This window comes from Echinops telfairi, unplaced genomic scaffold, assembly GCF_000313985.2.
Source record: "Echinops telfairi isolate 266 unplaced genomic scaffold, ASM31398v2 ScPeMD7_53;HRSCAF=182, whole genome shotgun sequence".
NCBI classification, from domain to species: Eukaryota; Metazoa; Chordata; class Mammalia; order Afrosoricida; family Tenrecidae; genus Echinops; species Echinops telfairi.
The window spans coordinates 10,409,986-10,414,225 of record NW_022103951.1 but is presented as its reverse complement, the minus strand read 5'-3'; the positions used below and the strand labels follow the sequence as shown (position 1 = coordinate 10,414,225).

Genomic DNA, 4,240 nt, shown 5'->3' with positions numbered 1-4,240 from the left:
GAGAGAGAGAGAGAGAGAGAGAGAGAAAGGCCCAGAAACTACGTCTACCTAGTGTGAAGATCAGTGCGTAGATCACTCAAGGCATCTAGTCACTGTGCTGCCTCCGTCTTGGCTGGTTCTCAGCTCTCAGGGCAAGGGCTCTGCCAGAAGATTACCAAAGTCACCTACCTTCCTTCAATAATAATTCTGGGTTTGTAATCGAATTTGGTGAGGCAGATTCAGAAACATGATCAAATTACTTGTGCCTGGGTCTGCGTGTGCATGTGTGTTCGAATGTCTGTGTTCTGGGCTGGAGGGGGAAGGAGGGCCGGGTGTAAAATTCAGAAGCATTCACAGGGCCACCAAGGCCTCTTCGTCGTCGTCAGCAGCTGCCGCCAGAGCAAAAGGAAGAGCGCGGCTCCAGAGGCTCATTGAGGCTGGGGAGCCCCCAAGGAGAAGTCAGAAGTCCTGAAAGCACCCAGATGCTGGGAAGCCCCCCCCAACTCCCCCGGCAGCTGATCAGGTGTGGGGAGAGAAGTGACAATCAGAGGCATTCTCAAAGACAAGCGCTGGCAACTCTGATGCAAAGAAGCCCTCCAAATCCCCCCAATCAAACACCATTCAGAGCCTCACACAGGCTTTCGGACAGGAATGTGCCATGAGCCTCCTTCCCCCTCTTGGGGAGCTTCTTTCTATCAGGTCCTCTCATCTTCTGAGGAGGGAGGCAGCAGAGTTAGGCGGATCAGGATACAAATCCCGACTCCACCCAGGGGCTCCAGGAGTTTGAGAGCTACCATCTGGTTGGGAGAGGGTTAGGGACTTGTTCTGACAATCATTTGCATAGCAAATCCCTGCCTCCTTCTGCCCTGAGTGTTGATTGAGTGGAGAGGAAGGCCCCACCCACTCTGCAGTCCCACCAAGGACCTTGGGCTAATTATGTAACCTGGCTGGGCCTCTGTTTCTTCATCTACAATATGGGAACAATACTGGTCATCTCACAGGAGGATTGTAATGATTCGATCAGGACTTGTCCACAGCCCCGGTGGCGAAGTGGGCTCTTTGCTGGGCTTCTAACCACAAGGTCACCAGTTCGACATCACCAGCCTCTTTGAGGGAGAAATAAGAAGCTTTCTGCGCTCTGTTCTATAGGGTGGCTATCAACTGGCAGTGAGTTTTGTCCACATGAGATCATCATGGGCTACAACTGGAGCATAACACCAGAGAACTTTTCGTCTCCAACCAAACATATCAATCTCTCACTTTCTCTCTGCTGGGTCTTCTCCATAATGATTCATAGCTTCCCCCACCTCCCCACAGCACCCTTCATGCCACCAGCCTCATCCTTTAACCCAGTTCTCATGGAGTAAGCAACCATTGGGTGCTCGGGGTCTGAGATGCAACATCACAAGTTGTTTGTGTTTGCCCTGACATCTTAAAACAGTAGGGACGCTTTTGGATTTATGTATGTGGCATGCAAGCATGAATTGTGATTGGTCTACCTCTCAGTTGGGCCCTGCCCGCCCAGGTACATATTCCATTTTTGTGAATGGACAAGGGCTGAGAATTCTGATCATTGGGAGAAAGAAATAAGAGACTTGGAGGAGGGAGCGAGGAATACGTTGTTGGCTTTCAATCCAAATCACCACAGTCTGGCATCAAAGAGGTGACAGGAAATTACTCTGAGCCTCAGTTTCCTGCAGGAGCCCTGGTGACCCTGTGAGTGAGGTGCTGAGTTGCGAAATGCAAAGCTGGTGGTTCCAAGCCACCACTCACTCCTCAGGAGAAAGATGAGGCTGGTTGCTCCCTTAGAGACTTACAGGCTCCGAAGCCCTGGACAGGGTTGCTATGAGTCAGAGTTGACTCTGCTGACAGTGGGATGGGTCCGTTCCTGATTTGGTCATTGATCCCAGGAAAGCTGGGAAGGCTTCCCATGTGGACTGTGCCGGGCAGCCCTCTGCTCCTACATCTACCAGTAGGGGAGGAGCCACTGGGTGTGGACATGGTTCTTCTCCATCTCTGGTCAAATGGATTAGGGGAGGCCAGTCCGGTCCCTACTAGTCAGGTGCAGTAGAGCAGGTGCTCCCTCTTCTCTGGGGGCCACAGCCCTCACAGCCACACTGCCTCCCATGCCTCCCGCACCTCCCAGTCTTCCCTCGCCCCTCAGGTAGCCCCCTTGCTTTGCCAGGTTCCTTTTTTTTTTAAATCTCTTGTCCAACCAAGTTTCTGCGCTAGCAGCAGACATCACTTGGCAAAGGGTTTGCTCATTTGTTCCTGAAATAGGCACATTCCCTGGAAGGAAGCCCACTCCAGGAGGACCAGGGCTTCTTTGCATTATAAAGGAACCCCTGGGGTCCCAAAGCAGTAGTCAGCCCACCAAGTTCCAGTCAGCCTTGGGGGACAGTGTCAGGGTGCCTCCATGATGCCCCTAGTGGGGATCTTCTCAGGAAGGAGAAGTCCTACTCCCAGGGCAGTGTGTGTGTGTGTGTGTGTGTGTGTGTGTGTGAGACTTTTGGCCTGCAAGCCCCTCCCTGCCTTCAGAAAGTGGCAGGTGGCACTCCTCAGGATCACCTTCCAGAAGACATAAAGGGAGCTCCTAGGGTGGGAACCCAGCGCTGCTCTGGCCAGCAGCTCCCCTCCCTGGACCCCACTCCACTCCCGACTGTCCCCCTGCCATGCATGCTACCACCCTTCTCCTGTAACAAAGGCACACTGGAGCTACCTCTTCAAAGTTATCAGAAGTCTCCTGGTCAACGAGCAAATGATTCTGGTGACTCAAAGGGCTGCTGGGAGATGTCTATACAGCAGTGGGCAGGGTTCCCGGAGGAAAAACAAGGCAAACCTCGCCTGAGCTCAAAGCCCAGCGACGAATTCTTTTCTCCCTGCTGGCTGCTTTGCTCTCCGTACTGAAGAGAAGCTTTCAAAAGAACCAGCTACATAAAGGGATCACACCAGAGGATGCGAGATAATGCTAAACCAACAAAAAACAATGACCAAACGAAACAGAGCGAGCCCTGAGAATACGCGGCTATCAAAACTTTGTTTGGCCTATCTATTTATCATCGCTGCACACCCGGGCTCTGCGGAATATCATTCGGTTGATGTCACTTATCCTCAGCAAAATATTTACACATCCTTCAAAACGCCAGATGAGGGGGCCTGACCACGCACTGCTGCTAGCTGCCCTGTCAGCCCCAGCGCCTGGGAGGTGGGCAGAGCAGGAGGTGGGGGCCCCGGGCGGGTGGATCCAGCGGGCACAGGTAAGAGCCACCAATAGTTCCCAGGCGCGCGACCACCCAGGCATTCTGTCCTGCCTTGCCCACCCCTCCACTACCTGTCTCTGCAGGCGGCAGCCACCTCCCCTCCTGGCATGGTGTCCGCGCCGCCGCCCCCTGCCTTTCTCATTGATTAAGTTCTCAAACCATTGTTGAAGCCTGGTGGCTTCTCGCTGGAAAATGGGGCTGGATTCGCTCCGCACGCCCTGGCCACAAAAGGAATATTCATAAAAGTTTGGCAGGCAGAAAGGTCGGCTGACTGCGCGCCATGGGGTGGGTGACAATTCTCTCTGTGGAAGCCACCTTCTTCCTCCTGGCGCCATCCCTCTCGCCATCCACCCGTCGTGCCCCAAATCGACTCCAGGGACTTCTGAGACGGAAACACAAAGCAGCAGCTGTTTGGCAACATTTCTGCCCCTCGCCAGCAACTGTGGTGGGATGCCATTTCCCCACCCAGGCGGAGCTTCCCCGGAACAATAGTCGGGCTGGAAATGGGCAAACACTCGGAGCACGACCCCAACCCTGACACAGCCACTGCGGGGAGCGGCCGAGAACTCGCCGCGCCGGGGAAAGCACCACCAGGACGCTCGCAAAAACAAAAACAAATACAAAACGCAGCGACAACGCCGCCCGGTGCCGAACGTGGCAGAAAGCCCAAGCTGGCGCGGGCACGCGGGCAGGGCACCAGGCGCGGGGCCCCGGGCGCCGGCGGGCACGCACTCACCCGGTTCTGGGGGACTGCGGGGCTGACCGCGCGGCACAAAGACGGGCCCCGGCGGGATCTGGCAAAAGCCAACTTTCCACCCAACTCGCCGGGGCCGCCAGATAACGTCAACAGGATCCATCTTTCGAAGGGCCTGGAAGGCGCTGGGTGCGCCTGGCCGGGTGCGGTGGCCGCGGGGTGGCGACGTGACCCACGCCGGGCCCCAGCTTGCCTGGCCCGCCGGCGCCGCCTCCCCGGGCCCGGTCCGGCCCGGCCGGGCCAGCGC

At 55.9% G+C, this 4,240-nt stretch overlaps 1 protein-coding gene across 1 annotated transcript in view; it reads right to left on the bottom strand.

The window, feature by feature from the left end:
- The window catches only part of RAI2 (retinoic acid induced 2), an 82,524-nt gene extending 78,448 nt beyond the window's left edge, over positions 1-4,076 (bottom strand). The window contains exon 1 of the mRNA XM_004709936.2: positions 3,976-4,076. The gene's annotated coding sequence lies outside the window, so the exon portion shown is untranslated. The remainder of the gene's footprint in view (positions 1-3,975) is intronic.
- Between the last annotated feature and the right edge of the window lie 164 nt (positions 4,077-4,240).